Source organism: Tenebrio molitor, chromosome 9 (genome assembly GCF_963966145.1).
Source record: "Tenebrio molitor chromosome 9, icTenMoli1.1, whole genome shotgun sequence".
NCBI classification, from domain to species: domain Eukaryota; kingdom Metazoa; phylum Arthropoda; class Insecta; order Coleoptera; family Tenebrionidae; genus Tenebrio; species Tenebrio molitor.
The window spans coordinates 16,885,758-16,912,449 of NC_091054.1; the positions used below are offsets into that span (position 1 = coordinate 16,885,758).

Sequence of the window (26,692 nt, forward strand, 5' to 3'; positions counted from 1 at the left end):
ACAGACCCTTTCGGTGTGCTGGGAGTGGGGGAATGCATTGCAGATACAGCCACTTGGGGTGCATAAAGTTCCAAGGTTACATCTGTAGCAGATCCTTTTGATGTGCTGGGAGGGGGGGAATGCATTGCAGATACAGCCATTTGGGGCACACAAAGTTCCATGGTAATATCTGTAGTAGACCTTTTTGACGTGCTGGGGGTGGGGGAATGCATTGAAGAAACAGCCATTTGGGGCGCATTCACTTCCATTGTTATATCTGTTGGAGAGAACAAAATTACTGAATATCATATTACAAATAAAAATATTTCAATAGAATTACTCTTGCACTTTGTATACTAACTTATTAAATTAATTAAGAAAACAGCCAACGAAAGCATACATTAGTGAGAATGTAATGTAACAACTAATAAAAATACAAGCAGGAGTGACCAACCACCAGTTACCTTGCTTTTTGATTTATACTATGGGTAGAAAAGAAATAACCGCACTCATGACAGTAGATAAATTAATTAACCAAAAACAAGATGATATTCAGTAGATAACACATCTAATGCATGCATCAGGTGTGCTATTACTCCATTTATTAAAATGGGACACAGCATCCCTGTATAAAGCCATTACCAGAGCTAAATGGTGAAGCATGAGAAGCATGTCCTATCACTTGCCCAACTGTTGAATCAGTTCCATCGGAGGTTGATGTTAAAAGAGATGAAAAAAGCGTAGGTACAGCATTCCGCAGCAGTCTACCCTTGGCTTTGTTAAGATAATTCTCATCTGAGAAATGACGAGAACAAATCCTGTAGCCTCTAAGTGAATTACCAGTATACACAATGCCCATGTTTTCCTGCCATATTTTGGATCTACAATGATGAATAAATTGTATGTATATTAGACGTACAACTCCAATACTATAATTAGGTACTGTTACGTTATTATTTTCTCCTTAACTAGTCCACCAACAAGAGAAAACTTAAATCTCCCAACTTCACCGGGGGAAATTTAAATAACGATTTCTGAGACTGATTGGTTCCGGGTCCGGCACATAAACACACTTACGTCTCAAGAGCGAGGCTGTTGAAGTAGAAATGATGCTACACAAACATGGTGTTATACCAGGTGTTGGACAGAAACACAGATGTAATAATGAGAGTGTTTAATATTCCTTTCCTAACCTTACAGGCGACAAGTAACTATTTAACTCCAACTTAGATGCCGCTGCGGGTGAAACACAGTCGACTATGTAAGGTGATGCTAGGATACAAACCAAGTGTTATTCCAAAATGAACAAATTAAAGTTTTGGACCTTGAGACCAAATTGAACTAACCAAAGTTAACAATATATAGGCGAGGTTATGAGTGAACTGATGGTTCTCAAAATAACACGCTGAAGGCGCTTAAACTCTAGCTAAATTTACAAACAGTGCCGGTACTACCAGGCTAAATCTCAAACTATACAAATGACCAATTCATGAAAATTAAACCAAAACTTTCCTTACACCGGGCCTGGGGCTTGAAATCCAAGAAGAGTCCTTGGGAGAGCGATCCGGAGGAAGGTCCTCCGAGTCCTTCTTCCGCCGCTGGTCTATCACGCCGTCCGTATCCTCGGAAAGTCCTCGAGGTCCTTCCTCCCCTCGACCCTTCCTAGGAAAAGGCGTAAATTAGTCAATGTTAGCCCCGGTGAAAATAATATAAAATGATAATGAAGTGATAAAATAATAAAAAAACTTCCGAGAGCCAGCGAGCGCGTCGTTTCTGGCGAGGTCACTCCAGGTCTGATAACGCAAATCAACGTAAAAGAAATGAGTCAAGATGGCGGACTGCAAAAGAAAGACGCTGAAGGACCTTGCCAGATATGAGTTGCTCCTGGACTCGGGTTCCTCGGCCGGGGACAGTCCGGTGTGAGGTCCTGTTCTCTGGTGGGATCCTTGGGGATGACGCCGGCCCAACAGGGTGGTGAAAATAATCCGCTGAAGCGTAGGGTCGATGACCCTCGTGAAGGAAGCCTTTCTCCGCCGCGACGTTTCGGTTGGAATTCCTCTAGGACAGTTTACCAGCCGATTCGGTCCTCCTCCACGGGTTTGCCAGCACCTGTTGCACACTGAAAACACCCCCTAATCTCCCCCTTTGAACACAACACTCACACACGGATCGGTCGTAACCTCTGACCTGAACTAGTCGAGAACCAGTCGAGAACCTGTCGAGAACCCCTGACATGGCGTCTGCTCCACCTTTATATATTTTCCCCTCCTCTCGCCGAATTGACGCGGCCGGTACCGGAAGTCGGGGTCCGAGAGCCCGCTCTGGAATGTTCTAGAACGTTCTCGCCTTTACGATTTACCGCGAAATTTAAATCGTAACAGTACCTGTCCAAATTGATAGGAAAACGATGCATACTTTGCACTTCATCCTCTGACGACCCACACACCAGACACAATCGCGGAGACGGCATCTTAACTATAATACGATGCACACACGAAACAAAATTTAAATGTTCTTAAAGTAGAAAAGCAGTAATTTGTAAGAAAGTCTAGCACACGTATAATACGATGCACACACGAAACATAATCAAAATGTTCTTAAAGTAGAAAAGCAGTAATTTGTTGAAAGTTTAGCACACGTATAATACATACGATGCACACACGAAACAAAATCAAAATGTTCTTAAAGTAGAAAAGCAACAATTTGTACGAAGTTTAGCACAAAGCACACGTGTGAACAGTTTCAATACAATTTCAAAACAAAATGGTCGCCTTGAACTGTCATTTGTCATTGTCTAATTTAGCTACGCTGCTGCAACCTATGCGTGGACTGCGACTGTAGGAGGGAGATCGAAATAGGTAAATTCCAGGCTAGTGACAGAGATAGCAAGCGTACAATATTTTGTTGACTTGCGGACAAAATTCTGTATCCACATGCCGATCTCTACGTTATCTCTGCCCCTAGTGAGCGAACCAGGTCATCCCGCTCATCCGGCCCGTTCGCTCCCCTAGTGAGCGAACCAGGTCATCCCGCTCATCCCCTGTTTCCGGCCCGTTCGGTCCCCTAGTGAGCGAACCAGGTCATCCCGCTCATCCCTTGTCTCCGGTCCTTTCGCTCGCCTAGTAAGCGACCCAGGCCTCCCCCAATCCCCCCGGATCCCGTTACACCCCCGCAACCCCGTTACACCCCGACCAGCTCTCTCTCGCTACGCCGTCAAGAGGAAGTTCCAGGGCCGACCGACGTAAGTACGAACATCCCCTTATCTCCCTTGCCGCCGAGGACATCCCCCAGGTCACGGGCACCATCCCCGGAGGATCTCGCCTTCACCAGGTGGTCCCCTTGTACATAGTGTAAATAAAAGTTTTGCGACGACTGTTTGTTTGTTTCCCCCCCCCCTTACCCCGCGCCCTGACAGCTGACCCCTAGACGCCGTCACTCCGCAGAGCTACCCCGGCCGTGTGGCGTCCCGCCACAGCCGAAAAAAGGGACTGGCGCTCGAGGCATACCTCGACCGACCGGCGTCAAATCGAATCCCGTGACGTTACCACCGGAAGTGATCGTCACAAAAGTCTACAATGCAATTCATTCTATCCGATGTACTTTCTGCAAATTTCCACGTAAAACTTTCCCAAAATGGTGAATGATCGCAATTTGTAATTTTTAGTATCCTGAACTTTTACTACGATAGTATAGCCCAAATCTTCGACATCTCTCATTGTCAAATTGGTGATTTCATTGCATCGAAAGGGGTCACACTTAGTCACAAGTAACATACAATAATAATTTATCATTCTTCCTCTAGCGAACTCAGAAATTTTACCTATGTAGCCAGAAACTTTGCATCAGGAGCAATTATGTAGAAATCATACACTTTTCGCCCGGGATTGTGGGCGGATTAGATCTATTCGTATGTACATTGAGGTTGCCGCGATCTGCATCAATTTTTGAGCCGTCGCCGTCGCTCGCCGTGCATTTCGTTCTCTAACACTACACACTTACTTCAGATATTCGCTGAATACAACAAACGTTATCAAAACGTAAATAGCAAACGATTACAACTTACAACTGTTTACCTATTAACATTTTGCGCTATTTTTGACATTTGTTTGACATCTGATCTGACATCCGTAAGCCGTTGGACACGCCCACAAGTCTCACAAAGGGCGGTTCGTCTTTAATCACAGTCCAATCGATTATATATTGGATAATAATTTCGTTATTTCGCTTATTTACAGGCTTTATCTTAATGGGGATAATTTATTAATTAAATATTTCGTGTAATTGATAGTTGTAATTCATAAATAAATCGTGACAAATACTTCAAATGACCTTACATTTGACCCGGTCAAGCCGCCTGTGGGACACTTCTACTCCTAGGACTTGAAGTACTTGTACTCCGCTCAGAAAAAAAGAAACTTTAACCGTCTCTATGGAGATACACAAAGGCGCGATTTTCGATCGCTTGAAGATAAAAAGTCGTTGGTGACCGCCGATGCTCAATCCAGACAAGGTCGAGGACAATGTGATAAGAAGCGTAATGCATAAAATCGAGATTTCACGATAAAGCAAAACTAAGTCGAAACACTGATCCAAATTACGTGATTAACAATAAATGAACAATGCTAAATGAAATCATAGAATTCGTGGAATTAATAACGTTAAAATGTGCGACAATGAATAAACTTTTTGAACTCCGCTTAGTTAATAATAGTAAGAACAATAAATAATGAAATTATCGGTCGACGTTTAGCAAATGAATCTGCACAATAAGGAATGAAAGATTTTGGAAGCCACGGCCCTTAATGAAATGGAAAACAAATTTCACAATTTCACCGGGACTTGGACCTAGTGATGCCTGAAGTCCAGGTTCCTCTAGGAGAGCCTCGGGGACGACGTCGGTCAGCAGACACCGATGTAGATGTAGATCCGCTTTTCGGCGTTCAGTTCGATTGAACCTTACGCCGTGGGGTCGCAATTCCGCTGTCTCCGCTTGGAATTCCTGAAGAATCTTCGCTCCAACCAGCCTTCGTCGACTCCACCACGATACCACACCAACACCTACTGCACTCTAGATCACCCCCCTTGACTCCACTTTTGTTTACTTGTAAAACCTTCAAACAAAAAGTCGTGAACTTCTTCGACTCTCGCTGGTTCTCTCGTTTTATATCTTTCGCCCCTCTAACGTGGGTCTTTTTCGGCGGATACGGAAATCGCCACTGGGATTGCCATTTATAACAAAAAGCAATTGTTTTTGATCGTGACGTCACTCTTTTTTAGTAGAACGATGTGTTTAGGCTTTACAATTACTGCTTCTTGAAGTAAAATATATTGAGTAAAATCATAAATCACACCAACAAAGAAACAGATCTTAAAGCACGCCATCCGGTAATTTATGGGGAGGTGTTAAATAACCTCAGCCAAACATTTGGTGACACCCAACGGGCAAAAATGACGGTTTCTTACCTGTAAATGTAATTACCTGTAAGTGGATTGTAAACTGTTTCCTTGGTGTGATTTATGATTTCAGCCAATATTTCTATTAGGGGTAAAAATACTATACAAATGAGGATAAGTTTGTGCGTTTATTGTTCTTGCGTAATTTTTACTTTGTGAATCATTTAAATAACACCAAATCATAACAAATATTTCTTACATACAAACTGCTATGTATTGCTAAGATAGTTTTATAAAAATAAAGACCGATCAAATTAATTTGTAGTCAAGCTATCCATATATTCGAAATCGTATGTCGTCACTTGAAACACAGGTTAGATCTCGACATATCAATCGCAAAGGCGTACGGATTCAATTCCATGGATATTTCGATTACAATTTAATTTCATCATTCAATACTTACCAGGTCTCAACGTTTTCTGCGACGTTGGATGAACAGTAAATACGCTGGTATCAACTGAAATTATTATATCATAGGGAATTAATTATATTTTAAACGAAAGAAAACACCAAAATCAGCTCTTTATTATTCGGGGGTGTGTTACAGAATGAATCCAAAAACTAAAACTAAACAGTTTTATATCTAGAAGTGTGATAATTACGACATTTGCGACCCAGCAGGGGCTCGATAATTAATCACCCCAGCTGCATGCTCTTGACTTCGTCGGGGTTAAAATAAAATCCCACGCATTAACTCAAGTTAAATTATAAAAATTTAACAATTAATCCGAATACATGAAATTTTGACGGCAGTATACATAGTTATATACACTTGCCACCAAGCATTTGCTTATCTCACAATTTTCAGTCTTCGATAAGCATGATGAAAACACCGTATTTGATACATTCTCAAAATGTAATAGTATATTAGCACATGAGTTTTATTAAACTTAATATTAAGACACGAGTCAGATTTGCAGCACGACTGCCGCAGGCAGGACTGCCTGTAAATGACGAGTGCTCTTAATTTTTATAAAACGAGTATTTTATGCCAAATAAAATCAATTTTTCTTCAAACGTCCGTAAAATATGCCATTGCGATGCTGCATTGATAATGCTAAAATGTAAAGTTAACTAGCTAAATCATTTGAAATTCCTAACTCAAATTTTAACAAATTCGTGTCTGAATGTGACATATTGATAGCTGAAGTGAATAAATAAGGTTTAATCAAGAAACTTGTACACTATTGCAAAACGTACTTACAAAAAACGGATTGACAGACGGATAATAATTTCGGATTTTGTTCACAGCGTTTTTTATACTAGTCATAGTCATAGTAACGTTTTCCAAAACGAGCTATATTAATTTATCAGTCTACCCAATCTTCTACCTGGTTTCTTAACATGTCTTAAATAATTTGTTATGAAAGTTTGAAGAAAAAATAGTATGTGATATATTCGGAACACAAATGGTTTTATGTGCTTTGGCTACCAGCCATTTTTGCTCCTCATAACATAATACAGGGTTATTCACGAGAGACTTCCGATAAAAATTTCGTTATGTGCAACCCAAAATACAAGAAATCCCTATAACTTAATATTTTGTTTAATTCGAAATAACCTAGCAATCCAAGTAGCTTAGCGAATAAGATTAATCACGACACTTTCTCTTTATTGAGGTTACGAGCAAAAATTTTTTACAACAAACATGGCTGTTGCCTATTTGGAAATCGCCGTCTGTAAATAAATGTAGCTTGGGCACCATTTTTTTTTTACATTGTCCATATATGAGAATCATATCCATGTTTTCACCTTTTGTGTACTTTATGAAAAAAGTCTTGAAAAATTATGATTAGTTATAAATGTGAAAACTGACATGACAGACAATATAAGGGTCAGCAATCGTTGAGTTAAATATTACGTTTTATAAATTTAGCAATCTAGAAACTTTTGGAAATTGTAGTTTCGGTTGCATATAACGAAATTTTCATCGGAAGTCTCTCCTGAATAACTTAGGGAATTTTGTGACTATCGATGACACTTTTATTTCATTTAGTGTCATTTTTCGCAAGAGAAATTGCAATTAAAGATGAATTACACAGAAATACGTCAAATAGCAGAGAATATCACAGTAAATTTGCTGGCGGCAATGTGTGTTACCAACTGAAAAAAGTTTCTAGATTGCGGAAGTGTTAATAACTTACGAGTATTTTAGAATCTGCGTCTCTAATAGGCCTATTATTGTATTCAATTTGGAGTCGTTTATGGCTATCTCTTAAAGCACTCGTAGTTTAATAGATCTCTAAGAAAATTTTTATCAATATTTCAGTGTATTATTGTCATTTACACCAAAAAACTTCCAATATTAATGTTCAAACTGTTGCAGATGTAGTTGCATCCGTTATTAATAATTAATACAAAATTCCCTAGAATTTGAAAATTTAAATTTTTAATTTAAAAATTAAAACAAGGGTGCAAATTCTAAAAAATAACATAAAAAACTCGTTTTATAAGGGCATTGGCGCACTCGCCCCATACAAAACTCCCCTACGGGTCGTTTTCTACACTTGGGACTCGTGCGCCAAATCAACCCTTATAAAACTCGTTCTTTAATATACTATTAACGCATTCAAAGTGAATGCGTTAAAACAGCAAATTAGAAAAACAAATTTTGACGTTTGGCCTTCCTCGTCACGTCACATGTCTTACGTTCTAGATTAAGGCTGGGACTTTCTTAGATTTTGGTATTCGAATAGTTATTCGATTATTCGAATAAGTACGATTCCAAGCCTTATTCTGGATGGCAATGCCACTGACCGCGGGCAGTTTCTCGAACATTCGTGAACATTCTCGACAACTTAATTTGTGGGAAAATTAAATTGTAACAGTACATATTATAAAAACTAATAGGACAAATTCACGGTTTATCCTATTTTTCATAGAAAACACACCATTTATCATAAAATATGATGAAATCAGAGGAATCGAAGACAAAATGAATTAGGTATATTAGTTATATTAGTTTATTATTGTCCGATAACTCCTTCTCTCCCAGTACAAAATGATCATTCTTGGGAAGCAAAGAGACAGATCGGACACAATACAGAGTAAGCTTACAACTATGTTATAGCTTAGATAACAGTGTTTTATTATTGTTGACAATAACAAAACTTAATGTCCGGGACATCCTGTTGAATCTGTACAGGCTGTAGCTTTGTAACAGTTGGTTGAGTCAGTACATGTTGTGGCTTCAAAACAGTCTTTTGAATTTGTACACGTCATGGCTCTATTACAATCTGTAGACCCAGTACATGTTAGTGCATTGACACAATTTTCAGAATCGGTACACGTTGCTGCCTTGACACAATTTTTAGAATCGGTACACGTATGTGCATTTGGACAACTTCCACAACCAGTGCATGCTGCTGTACAACTAGTACAATCAGCACCCCCAGTGCACTGGCAATTATACTCGCTACACAAACACATAACGATTACTGCTATTATTAACCAGTTTTTTGTAAAACCACACATTTTGAATGCCATAGTTTTTTGTATTATTGTTATTGATCTTGTTGTTTACTTCGGTCGACTGCTGAATTCTGGTCTACGCTCTACTATATAGGTACCTTATTTCATTATCTTTTTACACAATAATTACAATAACATGTTGTTCATGTTGTGGAATAACAAACTTTCTGATTCATGTGTATAAAACTATGACTGATATAATATGGATTTTAAACAGTTATTCAAACTATGTGACTTAATCTAGATAATCCTGTAAAACGGCCTTGCCGAGGAATCAAAATGTATTTTTTTGACATTATTCATTATTTTGAAACAAGTGCAAAAAGATTACCTTTTCCATTAAAATTGTTAGTATATTCTACTTTTTTATATCAAGCATTATGATTATGTTGGAATGGTGTATTAGAAAATAAAATAAATATTGTAACCTTTCGACTTCCTTGACTCTTCCTCGGTGAAATTTTTCGCCCTTATCTAATGTATGGTTGGTTGCAACATTCCCTCGGAGGGTATTTTTTGCGGAAAAATACGAAATAAAAATAATGACAAAAGAAAGGTTTATGGATCCTACGTTGTGTTTTGTTTATGATTTTATTTAATTAGGTTTTATCAAGAGGCCGACCTTCGGGGGGTTTCCAAAATGGAATTAAAACGATTGATCCCACTTAACTTAAATTTTATTTAACAAATAATCGTGTATGGTGGTGTTTGGTCCCAACCAATGGTAGAAATAAATAAATGAATTTAATAACAGAAGTTGGTGGATATTTGACTTCATGCGATTTGACTCGCGGCCCGCGAATTTAGATCTGACTCCGGAATAAATGACTAAACTAGGCAACCACAGAAGTCTTTGGCGCGAACAGCATTATGAGAGTTTGAGATGAGAACTATGTGATCCAATGTAGATTTAAATTATCCCACAATTTAAATTGAACCCGACAGGAAGCTCTGGAACCTCTCATTCTAGCCTGGTCTAATAAAGGGTAAAATAAAAGGGGCAAAGGTTGTAACAGACTTACTAGGGTACCTCTCTTCACGTATCAGCTGTAGGTACCTAAAGAGTCACTATCCACCTAAATTTGGCGATGGCTCTTTGTGCTCTACGCTGGACCAACAGCTAATTGAGAACGATGAACACTGGCGGTAGCTTCCCCCGACCGAGAGAAAGTTCCAAAGCGACGGATAATGAATTAAGATGTCCCTTTTTTTAAACAATAATTTAAAATAGACGCCTTGTCGAGAGCACATTTCCCCAATCGGTAAATGCAAGATCACATACTTAAATAAAGAATGAACTCAAGATTTTGAAACGATAAAGATCTAAAGCCGTTTGTCTAATTAGATCGCGACCACAAATAAAGTACAGAAATTAGAAGAGTAATTTACCTTGTAAATGTAAAGCACGTAGTCACAAAATGGCTGCTGAAGGTACCGGAAGTACCTCGGGCTACTTTGGAGATCAGACCACGAGTGAATCAAAAAAGCCCCGTTTTTCGTTCCGCGTTCCGGGAAGTACAGTGGCGAAATTACCGGTAGCCTTAGCATGCCATTAAACGGTAGTGGCGAATTTACCTGTATGTTAATTTCGTAATGATGCTTGGTGGCGAAATTCCCAACACCGAAGTAAAGTGTCCCAGGAAGACACTAATGCTCCTAATACCAAATTTACCAGCTAATAATTTAAGTTCATTTCCTTTTGATTTAAGGTTTAGAAAGGAATTATTTAATAATGCAACACCCATAGAGACAAAACAAATGTCAGTGTGAAAAACCAACAGAAAAAAATGTTAAACAAAAGTCCATTTTTTTTAACAATTGTCAAAGTGTTGTCATGTTGGTATAGGCCACTAGTTATTTGATGGTTATTAGGTTGGCAACGTAAAATGTCAATAGCATATTAGCCATCTTGATGTAAAGGCGCTTACGCTACTGAAGCGACAATTACTTTTACATTGAAAATAAAAAGTAGAATAAGTTTCCAAAGGAGAGGATCTGGACGGCCTCTAACAAAACGAGCAAAACTGGCATTTCAGAAGCTACCTAAACGATGTTTTTTTAAATTTGGCGTTGAAGTTGGCGTTGGAGAGTCGATTGAGAACGCACTGCTCGTGTACTTGTATTAGTCTTATAACAATAACTCTTTTGACCTGTTGTTACCCAGTCAATTCACCTGTCCAATCTCCCAATAAACATCCTGCCTTGACAGTACTTTTATCATCGTCTTTATACGAGCATACAATGCTATCTGTGTCACTCATCGATCCAATCTCCCAATAAACATCCTGTTTGTTTTGACACTACTTTTACCATTATCTATATATATATATAATGCTATCTGTGTCATACTCATAATAAACCACACTTTTTCCTAATATGTCTAACATTTTGTCTGGCATTTGCAGTTGTAAAACCAGATACAGTGTGGAACAAACTGATTTTCATCTAGTTGCCTTTGCATTACCCTTGTAAAAATAGGAAATGCCCCTCTAAGAAAATAATCATTATTTTAAGCCAATAGCTTTATATTTTAATCGTAATAATTGTCAGTTTGACTGATGACATTTATTAAAAAAGAATAGAGCGGTCCAGGAAAATTTACATGTGAAAAAATTCCAAAGCTAACTAATTTGTATAACCGGTCCAAAATTCGAAATTATTCAATAATAAAAATGCGAATCAGACCAAAACAAAAGGGGTCCACTAATAGAATTTTACGAAATGATTCCATTGCCGAAAGAATCACCGCCCTAGAGCCTGTTTAAAGAGAGGTATTGTTAGGTTATAAATTACTCTCCCGAACTGGGCAATCCTGTTACCGGTAACAAATCCGGAATGTTCAGGGGTATAACGAACAGGTCGTGGACTTCGAGTCAGTAACAATACGAACCACGAGTATCGTCGTCTGAGGCTGAAAAATGGTGAGGTGCCCGGAGTATTGGAAATGATACACAACAAACTCGTGGAGAATGATTTTTTATTCACAGACTGTCACGTGAAATGGTTGGTACAAGACAAGATCATAAATAAATGAAACCTAGGAGTTCACAATTCCTATCTAGTATAACTTAACAAAATGATACAATCTGCAAAACTTCACGAAATGAAAAACCTAAACAATTCAGTAAAATTTCTCCTATTCTGACCCAAACAAGACGCAACTAAATCACCCACGAGCTTCCCTGTATTGACGCGAACCCAACGAGCAAATCTTTTGACACCGGTTGAGAGCAAGTGCCAAAAATATGTATAAGGGGGTGGAAGGCCGACCCCTTTTCGGAAGCTAAACAATTACACCGCCCTCCGGTGAGGGTTAGGACGTCGAGCTCTTCCTGCCTTCCTTCAGCGAGCTCCTGATTTACTGCTGGTCGACACTGGAGTCGTTGATCCTTATCACCACGCAATTGTTTACCCGGTAAAGAACCGTCGCAAGAAACTGTGGTGAACGCCGATAACTCGATGCTGACGAGGTCACTCAGAACTGATACGGTGAAGCCGTGAATAAAAAGTTCTGCCCTTGACGCAAATTAAAAATTGATTCCCAAAACTGGATTATGCACAAACTGCCAATTTAGACATTGACGAAGTGATTAACAAACTATTTCAATGAGTCTGTCATTGAATAAAAGTGAAATGAAATAAAAAATGAGATGAGATAGATAACGTGGAAATTGAATTTATAGGTATGTAAAATATGAATAAGGTGTGGAAGCCCCTGCCTAGAGGAAAGAAAGTGTCACCACTGCTCCGGACTTGGCTGGTGGGTAAATCCGGGACCTTCCGATGAGTCCGGGGACAACCTGGACTGGCAGGACTTGACGTGATCTTGATTCGCAAAAGCGTTCGGTCTGGAACCTGTCGTAGTGAAGTCCTTGATCCGCTTGGCGATTTGGGGTGGTGGTACTTGGACGAATCGTCTCCAACGGCCCCTCGTAAACTTCACTACGTCGTCCCGTCAGTCCTACAATTCACTGGATCACTGTCCCCGTGACTCTCCCCAGGCACTAACTACACTGCGAGCAGCCGTGAACTTCTCCTTTTTGTCCCTGGTTCCCATGATTTATAGCGTTCGTCCCCTCTCTGTACGGATTTTTCGACGGAAGTCCGTGTACGTTTTTGTCACGATGGGTTCTAGAATGTTCTAGAGAAATCGGACAGATTTACAAACGCACGGCGATTTAAATCGTAACACTATGTACAAAATTGGTGTTTTTTTAGTTTTTTGCGAATTTGTCGACTGTAATTACACAAGAGGTTTCATTTAGTCGGTAAAATATTTTTTGCAACGAAAACGTATTGCTTAGCAATTAGACGAAAAAAATTGGCACGATAAAAGCACGACGGCCGTAGGCCGGAGTTGATTTTATCCTGCCAATTTTTCGAGTCTAATTGTCAAGCAATTAGTTTGAGTTGCAAATAAATATTTTTCCTGACTAAATGAAACCTCGAGTGTAATTCGGCGAGACAATTTAATGAATGAACAATGCAAATTTAATTTTTTTATTTGGTATTAAAGGTATTACATGCCTAGCAACTAAAGGTATAAGTTACCTGAGTGTTTTTGCCGGATAAAAGTTAGGGCAAACTTTTATCCGCTGTCAAAGTGACAAAATCACAGCGCCTTATGAGATTTGTTATACATGAATTAAATTGTCGAAAATTAAAGGAGGGAGGTAAAAAATTTTCAGCTTAGAGGAATTACATTGACGAGAGGAATCCAATGGCGCAAGATCCATTACGATGTGTCGGGTAATAGCAGTTAAAATGTTTTTCTAAGTCGAAAAATGGCAATCTCAAAATTAACGTTTTTCACGATCGGGAGTAGAAATCAACTTCTCGGATGTCAACGTCGTGACAGAAGTAGAGCATTTTCTCCCTAGGGAGCAAATATTTCTTTCTTTTTTTTGACAGTTATGACAAAAATCTAATGGGAGTTTTCATTTTTTTTTGACAGTTGTGACAAAAATCTAATTGTGTTGTCAAGGCAACTACTAAAGTGCCATAGCGGTTCATTTTTGCACGCATTTGCGTTAAAAAAGTGCTGTAGCGTATCATTTTTTAACGCAATTATAAAATTTTTCAATCACAACAATAGTTTATTTAACGAGTTCGTATGTAAATTGGGCTTCTTTCGGCATGAATGAGGCCCACGAGTTCACACGCGAGAAAAATTTCAAATTCTGACACTGTCGAAAAAAATTGTTATATAAACTTACGGGCGCCAAAAAATTTGCAACTCGTTAGTAAAGTACCTTTTTTTTACTCGGCGGATTTGCGCACTCGCTTCGCTCGACCGGCAAATTTTTCTTCTTGTAAAAAACCTGTTAACATAAATTCCTATTAACAAATTATAATAGTTATTTATTTAACGAGCTCGTTTGTAAATTGGGCTTTCTTTGGCATGAGTGGGCCAGTTTAAAATGCGAGTGAAACGAGTGCCAAAAAAAGCCCAATTTACACACGAACGAGTTGAATACAACGTTTTTTGTTCGACGAGCCCCTTAAAGGCTCCAAATCGCGTAAAATCTTTAAAAATTAGCTTGACGTTTCATTTTGACAAGTTGTGACATTTATCAAAATCCGTTCACACAGGAGAAAATTCTCAAATTCTGACAGTAACGAACAAAAAAATTTTATTTTATTATTTCTTTACTTTTTACCCAATTTGAGACATTCGAGATTCGATAAACTGTCCATTATCTTCCACCATTTACCTTTATAGTAACTCCTTAAGAACCAATCGATGAAGCAAGTCCAGGCATTAATTACTCTCATGCTGTTCTTAAGAGGAATCCTGCGGTGCTATTTTGAATACCACAAACACTGTTCCGTATTTTTCACTTTGTGTAAAATTGGGGCTGTTTATTACAAAAAATTTAAAAAAGCATTGAAGATAAAAGTAAATACAATGTTTCTACCGTGCCAGTTTTTTCGAAATGTATTTACAAATTTGTTAACGCAGCTCTAAATTTACGGTATTTTATGTACATAAATTTTCAGAATTTAAGTCGAAAAATTTAATTTGGCTATGGCAGGAACATAGAATGTAGATTTGTCTAGCAATGAGATTCAATTGCTTAATGAAATTCGTTTTTCTTTCCGAGTAATAAATAAAATAGCAGAACATTACAAGTGTGAAAACTTAATTGTCGCATGCTGCGCTCTAGCGGATCGATTGAAGATCTTTTTGCGCTATTAGACAAACTGAAAACATTAAAGGAGCTGTGAGCTCAATGCAGTGTCGACTTCCGAGGGCCCAATTACGTCATACGTACGCCAGTCAGTTTATACCCGTTAAGCGATATTGTCTTTTCTTTATTATTTTATACAGTGATCGTTTTATTTCTTGATTCTGATAGCCCTTTTAATTGTCTAAACGACAGTATAAAAATTTTGTTATCTTACATAAGGACATTTTTGAGAAAAAAAAAATAAAGTTGGAAAAAATAAATTTTATATTATAACGAACAGAAACAAGTCAAAAAATCAAGTAGATAAATTAAACAGTCAAATGGTACTGTCAATTTCAATCCTATGTGTTATTTGTTTTACAAAACGGCTCATTTAACTCTCTATACACAACGTATAGAAATTTGAATTTTGATTGGGTGCGGGAAAAAAATTAGATAAAACTAAAACAGGAGGAATTTCTTAATAGATTTTCTTATTGTCAACAAGCTGGGAGACAGCAATTCGAACATTTAATTCCATAATTTTAAGTACTTAGGGCCGGTTTCACCAACGTGGTTAAATTTAATAACTTCAGATTAAAATATACGAGAACATTGTTATAACAATAGGTAACTAAAGTAACGAGCCATTTTAACCTAGATTTAACTTTAACTGGCGTTGGTGAAACCGACCACAGCAACACAGTTGTTGACTCGTTTTTGTTCATTATAAAAAAAAATTCCAACGTTTTCTTTCTCAAAAGTGTCCTTATATTAGAGAACAAAATTTGTATACTGAGGCTTAGACAAATAAAAGGGCTATCAGAATCAAGAATAAAAAAAATTGGGGGTTTCCATTAAAAAAATATCGATGACGTCATCACTCGAAAACAAATGATTCCTTGGAATTTGATTTGTATTAAAATATGCATTTTTATAAACTTAAATTGACACGTCCAACTCAGGGGGCAATGTCAAATTATGTTAGAGAATTATGAGAAAAACAATAAAAAAATTCTATCTCTTTTAGATTTGAAGATGTGGGGGCTCAAAAGGTGCAGCTTTGATCTCATTTAAAATAAATAAAACATTAAAGATTTTGATTATTCGTGTTTTCCTAGCCAATGCTATAATAATTCTGAATTATTGTGATCAGGTTTGCGATTATTTACTTCGTTATTTGGCTTTGATTTTTCTTTCTTATTTCCATAGATACAATAAAAATGAAATATTTGCTAAAATTCAATGCATCGCAGCAGACAGTCCTACATTTCCACTGGAATGATAAATTTTCCGTGGACTGTGATTTCCAGGTGGGAGAATGGTTATTTTCACATAAGAAAGTGGCTAGCAACATAGACCCCCTAAAACAAGTCTTTTGTAATTTGAAAGTGCTTCCGCAGTCAAAACATCGCAACAAATCGAATAATTTTGCAAGTTGATTAAAAGAAAACAAATATAGTCCATTTTTTATTATAGTCCGATGAGCTTAGTCCGAATCAAGAAGTCGACATGACCTGCGTCTGCTTTCGACATTTGACAGCGGTGCATGGTGCTACCAATATTTGAAAATTTATATTGGCATCTTGGGACAAATATCATTACAAATTTCAATTTTTGAGATTTTGAGTTGTGTTCTTTCGTGCTTTCATGATTTTTCTGCAAATTCATTCCTCCGTTTTCATTTTGTTTTTCAAAAAACAGTTCTTTTCAGAACTCTTTTGATAACTATTTATCAACTAATATATATAATACATTCCCTGTACCTATATTTTCGGACTTTTATTTTTATTAGAAAATGAGAAAAAATTAATATTCGTTGATTTTTCATTGTTATCACAACCAAATTCACAACACCGTGGAATTTTAAGTTTAATCATTTATCAATTGTTGTGTATAATGATAATGTACGGTCGATGGACAAATAAAACTGGAACACTTAAAATTTAATCTACGTAAACCAGACTATTAAACTGTTAATATTATATTTTTCAATGTTTACATAAAATGTCATACCAAAGTTAACCTATAATCTGTTTCAAAATCAAAAATCCACCACCTGTGGAATTATGTTGGCAGAAAAAAGAAATCCCTAGAATAAGTTTCATTTTTTTGGATTGGCCCCACCTCCCGCCAAAATTTGACATCGAACTGTTGAGTTTATTTACTGTCGTGTCAAAAATGGATTACTCCCTAGAATTCGAATTTTTAGGGAAATAACGTTTTTCATGTTGTGTGTAACTAGAATTTTCAAAAGTTATTTTGAATGCCTAAGGTTGGTTACTTTGAATTGAGAGATTAAATCCAAATAAATATGCCGCTAGTAACCAAAATTGATTGTGAAACGAAAAATCATCTATCACTTAGCAAGAAATTAGTCATTTGCAACTGTTACAATTAATTTGCTGTCTTACATTTTTGGGATATCGTTTGTTTGTCACCAGAAACCACATAGCCTCCAACCTAACCAAATTTATGGCAACCTAGTAACGAATATCCCTAAATCCTAGGAACGATGAACTACGACCAAAACGACTGTCAACAGTTTTCTTTCATAACCCCAGTTTTTTCTGATATACAGACACACTAAGAACAAAAGTTGGTGACGTTGTCGGTTGTATTTTCGAGGGACAATGCAGTGTTGGTGGATTTTTGATTTTGAAACAGATTATATGTGTGATAAAGCCGTAATTAAACGATGGAGATTTGTAAATTTTGAATGTACAGTTGCGGCCGTTGAAAACTCAGACACTTTGACAACGCCAAACTTTTGGCTTTGTAAATGGTATTGAAAGTGACGTTCTCAAAATGTCACTCAAATATTATCCACATTAATTTCTCTCGCAATGGCTCTTATACTCACACCGTCCCTCAGTCAAACACATTTTTGCAAATCAGATAATTGCGGCATTTCAAAAGTTACGCGCGATTCTGACCTAATATGTCAAATACTGACACTGACTTTATAAACCTTGATGAAAATCCTGTTTACGCTAATCAAATTTCGGAATTTATAGTGTTTAAATCTTTCTTGTCTGAGATTTCAACGGCCGCAACTGTATGTGATTATCATTTTTGTCCCAGTGTTATTTGTCCATCGACTGTACCATCGTGATAATAAAAAACGACTACAGTTAACGTAAGATTTTTTGAAAATTTAGAACGTACCGAGATTTGTCAGTTTTATTTAAAATTTTCAAATTCGTGAAAATAAACCCGCCCGCAACACAGTGCTAGTGCTAACATCCAGTTCGGCAGCAATATTTCTAATGGTACTATTGCAATCATTAAATTTTGGACATCATTTTTCTGTCATTTAAAAAAAATTACTCTAAATCATGCTTTATTGAAATTGTCACACATGAATGATGAAATTGTTGTCAAATTCATCTACAATTTGTCAGTATGAGCGATGACAAAATATAAAGTTTATAGTTGGGCTAGAGAGGTGAATGTTTGCAGAATGCATTTATTCTGATCTTGGGTTGCAACTTAACTCCGCCTTCCAGGTACAATTCCCGTCACCCGCGCCCCCGCTAAACGCGGGAGCATTTTGGTAGGATTCCTCTTAAGGATTTTTAGCGGTTATTTAAACATTATACAGAGTTATTCACGAGAGGGGTATTTCTGAATTTCTTTTTGCCGCAACCCATTATACACATTGCAACAATATCTTGATTTCAAATTTTGAAAATAATTATAACTGAATCCACGATGGCTCTTAGTCCTGTCTCTTTGACGTTAAAGCAAAAAATCTTTGTCAATTCTAAAAAATTGTTTTTACAATGACGAAAAGACTGATATGATCCTCATTTTGGAGAGCGTGGAAGGAATTCTGTCGCCGCTGCGGATGTTTCCAAGCCGATGGTAGACACTTCGAACACCTTTTACATTAACTTAATTTGTTAATTTATTTGTTGAATTTTGATTAAATACAGGTTATCTGCCAATCTGACATTTCTGACAAATCTATTCAACTTACTTTGATTTCTAATTTAAAAGAAATAACACATTTGATTTAGTAGTCACTGCCATTGTATTGTTGGTTGCGGCAAAATAAAAATTCAGAAGTACCCCTCTAGTGAATAACCCTGTATTCAAAACATTTGAGGCGTTTGGTGTCTATTTATCAATTGAGCGTTTGCGCTAAAGACTTCTGAAAACAAACACTTTATCCTCACAATGGCATAAAATATTCATTTGTTTTTCATTTCGAGTAATTGTTTATTTTCTTTGAGAACTTGAGATTTTATCAAAACGATTAAACAAGATGACCTCGCCGGCGGTGGTGTGACATATTCAAGATATTATCTCCGGTATCTAATGTGTTGTAAAGAGCGATCAAATTAATTTGTAATCAAGTTATTCATGAATCCGAAATCGTAAGTTTTACTGGTCGACTATAATCATTGCTACGTCTGCAGCTTATGCGGTTTACAGCAATGTGGTAATCGTCTTTCTTGGTATGTTGGCGAGATGTGAATTTTGTTATTTTTTTCATCTTCCACACCTCTCTAACTCAATGCATTTTATCTACGATCGTGTAAAAAGTAGGCACTTTTTGCATAGAAAATGATTGTCAAAGTTGCCGCTTAGTGAATTGACTGAACTTCCAATATAGTTATTTTTATATTAAGTTCGCGAAGAGAGTGTTTTTTGTGCATGAAAAGGTCTTTTACGCCGAGACGAAGGTCGAGGCAGTATAAGCCTTTGAATGCACAAAAAACACTCTCTTCGCGCACGAAATATAAACAATATTTTTTCTATAATTGATTCAAAAAATTGAAATTAAAAATTCAAATTTTTGAAGGAACTCTGAAGTTTCAATGCAGTGACCATGTTGCTAGGTAACTAATAAAAAACAGTGCGTGAAATGAAAAACAGAAACAGTCGTATGCGTGAAATTGCATTTCACACACTGTTTTGTATGGTTTCTATGGTTTCGATCTTACTAACAATGCAAAAAAAAATACACGTCAGAAAATGACCCACTTCAGGCACAGATAACTATGCGTGAATTTCAATTTTTTGAATCAATTATAAAAAAAAAAATTTTTGTTCGACACTGTCAGAATTTGAGAATTTTCTCCTATGTGAACGGATTTTGATAAATTTGACAACTTGTCAAAACGAAACGTCAAGCTAATTTTAAAGATTTTCAGCGAGTTGGAGTCTTTGGGGGACTCGTCGAACAAAAAAATGTTGTATTCAACTCGTTCTTGTATTATTTGGGCTTTTTTTGGCACTCGTGGACCTTTAAAACTCTCGTTTCACTCGAGTTTTAAACTGGCCCACTCATGCCAAAAAAAGCCCAAATTACACGCGAACTCGTTAAATAAACTACTATTATTGCACAGTACTGTCAGAATAAAATATGTAGTACAATTTGCTACGGTTCAAACTGGCCAGAGGGCACAATATTTGGCTATCTCGATCTCAGCTCAGGCCACCACTTGCGGCGAAGTCGAGGGTTCTTTTGGTAGCAGGCCCCGCAAGCAGCTTGCTGACCTGGCCAGGAAAGGTATTTGAAGTTCGCGAGAATGAAGTCAACGAAGGTAATTTTACGCACAAAGCGGACGTGACTAGACCTAGAGTCCGCCCGTTCTAAAAGTAGCACACTGAGTCATGCGAATCTGACAAGTAGAATCTTACCAGTGGCGTAACGTGTGCGCACTTCACTAAAATCAAATGGTTAAAAAAGATATTGTAAAAAGGGTTCAATCGAAGGTAAAATGACAAAATCAAATTTTTTTATCGGATAAATTTTTCAATCTTACGAAAACTTTTTGCTTTGACAATTTTACGAATTGAATTTGGGCATTTTTAGCTCGCGGGTCTAACCTTTGAATAAAAATGCTCAAATTCAACGAGATCGTGTTATTTTTGGCAAGATTAATTCCAGAACACAAACTTTAACGTTAATTATCTTTTTATAATACCTACAGTTATTAAAAACTGAACACACACGTTTGATGTACAACGGAATTAATCGAAGATAAAATAACAAGACCTAATTTTTTATCGAATGAATTTTTCAATTTTACGAAAATTTTTAGCTTTGACAATTTTACGGCTATTTATAATTTTTGCCCGGTGCAAATAAATAAAATAAATTAACTGGTAATTTTTTTATTTTGGTATTAAAGATTATTAGTAAAGAATACTGTAAAACTGTGTAGCCCTGAAAAGAACTGATTTTATAAAAACGACTAAAAAGACTCTGAAACAACACACGAAATCATCAACGTGCGACGTAAATTCGAAATGAATCTGGAATCGCCGAAACTAGACTTTTGACACGGGCGCCACTGCGCAGGTAGAACACCCCTTATTTTTAAAAGTGGACTCGGTCCAACTCAAATTTGTCATCAACGCAGGTTTATTGGTGTGCTACTCTTAGAACGGGCGCACTCTAGGCTTTATTCAGGCAGGTGGAACAAAGGGACACAACGAGCGAGCTGGCGGGGTAGTATTGATACGCTGATGGTGTGAAATTTTGAATATAATTGATGTGATATAGCAAAGGTTATAAATATTTTAATTTATGAATAACTATGGAAGATAATATGATAAATAGGTATATAAAAACATGTATAATAGGAAGAGGCAATATACTCGGTTCTAGCAATCCGGTCGAAATAGCTATTTCCGCGGAGGTTTACAATAAGCGAGCCTCGCCGATGTTCACGCGGAGATATTGAATGAAGATGCTGAATGTGAAATATAAAATGAGTAAGTGAGCTATTGCTACCTCTGGAGGAGTGCTCGGCAGATCGTTTGCTTCATTATCCCCATTATTATCACACACTTTACCTTTATTTGTCAAAAACGGTAATGGCGACTGAAAATTGTTTACCCACAAGTAGGTTGCTAAACGAAGTGGTCCTCAAATGACGGTTACTCATAAAAAATTGAATCAATAATTATTATATTATAAATATTATACAAATTTATGTTAAAACATGATTATGATCTCACAATCGCAGATAAAATGTTGTAAGACATACGTGTAAAAAAGTTCCTGTATTGCACTCACATCTTCGCTCGTATTTCACTCGTATTTTAAACCCGTTCGTGCAATAAAGGATAACTTTTTACACTTACATCTTAATAGTTATTTATATCCGATCGGGCGATTTTTGCCTACTTATGAACTAGTTTTTAGGGCGTTGTCGGGGCGTAGAGCCACCCCCCTCCTTCCAGAACGAGAACCACCCCTGCGTGGGTGAAGACAGAGATTTGAGAGGACAGTACCGAGATGGACTCAGGGTAGAACAGTCAGAGTCACAAGTCAGAAATCATTTACCCAACATCTCGAGTACGGTCGTACGGTCCAAACAATTGTATAAATGTAAATAAACGTTTTACACAAAACGATACGGTGTGTCAGTTCACGCGCGCCTACAGTCAAACCAGTGAAGCCTCCATTAGGCTGAGCAAACCCAGGAGCCCCATTTGGTTCCGAACAAATTCCTGGAGCCCCCATTAGGCCCCAAACATTGGTCCTTCGAGCCGGATCGTATCGACATCGAGGAAGCCACAGCGACAGAGGCAAAGGTAGAGTGCATGCCTTTTTTATCTGTTGATTAGTGTGTACATGTCCTAAAAACATGGCTAACGAACAAGAATTGAAATCACTTAGAATACGTCGCGGTACGATCAAGAGCGCCGTCACGCGTGTATCTAACTTCGTAAGGGATTTCGGCGACGGTAACATTTTTCAGCTAAAGACACGTCTCGTGAATTTACGGGAGGCGTTCAAAGAATTTGACGCGGTTCAATTACAAATCGAAGTACTCGACGAAACGGCCTTACAAGGCAACGAGCGCGCCGATTTTGAGAACGCGTACTACAACATTGAATCCACCATTTTAGAGAAAATAGAAACCGCCACCGTTAATGAAGCCGCGACTATCGCTAACGCGACGGGCTTCACCCCATCGGTATCAAGCCATGGTACCGGTAACAGCAATGTTAGATTGCCCGTACTAGAATTACCCACATTCAGTGGTAATTATCGGGATTGGTTGTCATTTCGCGACACATTCACGGCGTTGATACATGATAGCAATCTGTACACGAGTATCGAGAAATTCCACTACCTTAGAAGTTGCTTAAAAGACGAAGCCCTTAAGGCAATAGAATCAATTGCGGTTTCAGAGGCAAACTATGGGGTAGCATGGGAAACGCTAATCACTCGATTTGAAAACAAACGCCTCATAATACAAGAACACGCGTACGCCATAATAAACCTACCGCCGTTGGTGAAAAACTCGTATCAGTCGCTGAGAAAGTTAGTTGACGATTTCAACATCAACCTCGCAGCGTTGACGAATCTAGGGCAACCCACGGAACATTGGTCGGGTTTATTAGTACCTATCATAAGTCAGAAAATGGACTTTTTCACAAAGCGCGAATGGGAAGCTCAATTGGGTCCGGGTCCACCGACTGTTGAGACGTTAAAATCCTTTTTGCAGAAAAATGCGTAACTTTGGAATCGCTCAGCGTCGCAGAGCAACAGAGCGCAAAAACCAACAACGCGACGCCCAAATCAAATAACAAGACCTCCGCGAATCATTTCAGCAAGGACAGGACGCTGTGCAACGCTAGCACAAACAAACAAATACAGTGCTACATGTGCAAAGAGGCGCACGGACTGTACCAATGTCCTCAATTTTTGAATTTAGTTATCGCGCAGCGGCTCACACAGGTCAAAGAATGGAAGGTCTGCGAAAACTGCTTCCGAAAAGGCCACGAAGCCTCACAATGCAAATCGCGAGCATGTCGGTACTGCAAGGAGAAACATAATTCTCTTTTGCATGTAGAAAATAACGTGCAGACTTCAGTTGTAACTTACTCATCATTCGGAAAAGCCAAACAAAATCTACTCGCAACGGCGGAGATTTTAATTCGCGATAGTCGGGGCAACTGGCAGGGATGCCGTGGGCTATTAGACCCAGGCTCCCAGTCTAACTTCATCAGTGAGGAAACGGTCAAAAGGTTAGGGATCGGAACGAAGCCGGTTAACTGGCCGATAACGACGGTAGAAGGGTTGCAGGGTTGTGCACGGCAGTTAGCGCAAATTCATTTCAAATCGCTACATAACCCATTCAATGCTCACATCGATTGTTTGGTGTTAAATAAAATTACGGAAGAATTACCGTTATCTTCCTTTGAGTTCGAGTCACGGCAAATTCCGGGTAACATAAATCTGGCGGACCCAGAATTCAATGTGTCCAGAAAAATAGACGTTTCATTGGGGTCCAGTATTTTTTGGCGTGTTTTAAGTGTCGGCCAAATCAAGGCCACTCGAAACAACCCACATCTGCAAGAAACGATCCTGGGGTGGGTTGTTGGGGGCGATATGGTTGCAGGTCGTAAACCATCTTACTCTTTGTAACGTGTCATTGAACTCCATCAATAAACAACTTTCCAAATTTTGGGACGTGGACGAATATCCAACGAACAAAAGGGTCGTAATTGTAAAAAAGGAGGACATCGAGTGCGAAACCCATTTCAAAAACACGTGTTCTCGAAATGCCGAGGGTAGATTCACGGTCGAAATACCATTCAAGCTAAATGGCCCCAATATCGGCGTCTCAAAAGAGATGGCCATAAAACGTTTTTTATCATTGGAAAATAAGTTCCGAAAAGACCCAGCAGACATCATATCGCGCGGAGTCTATCCCCCCGAATTATTGACAAATAATTTATGGTTCACGGGACCGCACTGGCTGTCGCAAAACCCAGATGGTTGGCCCTCACAGACGGCACAACAAATCACGGGCGAAGTACCGGAATTACGGCAGGTAGTAACCCTTACGGTCATCGGGACGGATGATAGTCACCCAAATCTTTCGGTTATCAATCAATTTTCCACATTTCGTAAACTACGACGGATAATAGCTTTATGTCTTCGATTTGCCGATCTCTGCAAAAAGAGAATAACAAAAAACGGTTATAATCATCCATCGACAGCGGAACTGCAAAACCCGGAAGAGAAAATAATACTTCTGGTGCAAAAGGCGAATTTCGAACACGAAATACGGGACCTAAAAGCAGGTAGACAGGTAAACTCGAAGAGTAAATTAAAGCTGTTAAACCCATTCATTGACAATTCGGGGATGATAAGAGTGGGAGGACGATTGTCCAATTCACAATACCCACACGACAAAAAATATCCGATTGTTTTGCCAAAGGGTCACGTGACCCGACTGATACTTGAGAACACACATCGCGATCAACTACATGCTGGACCAACGGCCACACTAGCGGCGGTACGCGAAAAATTCTGGCCGTAAGATGGGCGCAGTGAAATTCGGAAAGTCGTGCACAGGTGCATCCCATGTTTCAGATCAAAACCGCACGACAATAACCCGATTGCCGGTCGTTCACTAACTGTGGCGTTGATTTTGGCGGTTCCATATTCTTGAAAATCGACGGGATTCGTAGTAAAAAAACTACCAAAGCTTACATATGTCTGTTCGTATGCTTTTCAACGAAGGCGATTCACTTAGAACTCGTCAGCGATTTGACCGCGGCGAATTTTTTGAACAGCCTAAAACGATTTATCGCGCGTAAAGGAATGGTAGCGAATATCTACTCCGACAACGCCACCAATTTTGTTGGAGCTCAACGGGAACTACGTGACGTGTTTTTGGCTGACGAATTCGGCAACATCGTGTTAAGACACCTAGCGGAGTTTAATATCAATTGGCATTTCATACCCGCCCGGTCACCTCATTTCGGAGGTCTTTGGGAAGCCGGAATTAAAGCAGTAAAGGGGCATATCAAACGCGTAATTGGCCAAACCTCATTAACATATGAGGAAATGTACACATTGTTGACAGGTATTGAAGCTTGCCTCAATTCGCGACCCTTGTGCCCGCTGACTGAAGATCCGAGCGATCTAAACGTCTTAACACCCGGACACTTCCTGATTGGCACGGCGATGACATCCCCACTGGAGCATCAAATCGTCGACGTTCCCCAGAACCGCTTGACGCGATGGCAGCACCTAGAGCAGATGAGACAGCACTTCTGGAACCGTTGGTCCAAGGAGTACGTCGGCCAGCTACAAGAGCGGCCAAAATGGCAGAAGGGCAATTCCAGCGCGAGAAATTGAATGTAAATGGAGTTGACGTCTTCTGACGTTCTTTGTGGAAAAGTGAATAGAAAGTGTTGAAAAATTTAAAAATGGCCTACCCTTAGGACAAAAAAAGGATGAAGGTATTTTATAAGGTCTCATCTTTATCGAAAAAGATGAAATTGGTTTTGATTTGGCTTTAATTTGAAATTTTGTCACAAAAAAAAAGTTTGCGGTCAACGAAAAAATGTTGTAATCAGCTCATTTGTTAATGGGCGATTAATAATTTCAACTATTAAAGGCACTCACTCGCTACACTCGTTCGTGCTTTAAACAGTTTCGATTATTAATCGCATTCATTAAAAACATAAGTTTATTAAATAACTATTAATTTAATTTATAGCTATTAAGACAACAAGTGTTTTATAAACGATTTAAAAATCGAGGTCGTAGTTTAAATCAGAGCGACGGCAGGGAGCGAGGATTTAATAGACCGAGATTTTTAAACTATAGTTTACGCGTTGTCTTCAAG

The 26,692-nt window shown here is 38.3% G+C and overlaps 1 long non-coding RNA gene across 1 annotated transcript in view; it reads right to left on the minus strand.

The window, feature by feature from the left end:
• Positions 1 to 1,138: 1,138 nt before the first annotated feature.
• The window catches only part of LOC138139236 (uncharacterized), a 355,934-nt gene continuing 330,380 nt past the window's right edge, over positions 1,139 to 26,692 (minus strand). The window contains exon 2 of the long non-coding RNA XR_011162247.1: positions 1,139 to 2,363. This is a non-coding gene — a long non-coding RNA (uncharacterized lncRNA). The remainder of the gene's footprint in view (positions 2,364 to 26,692) is intronic.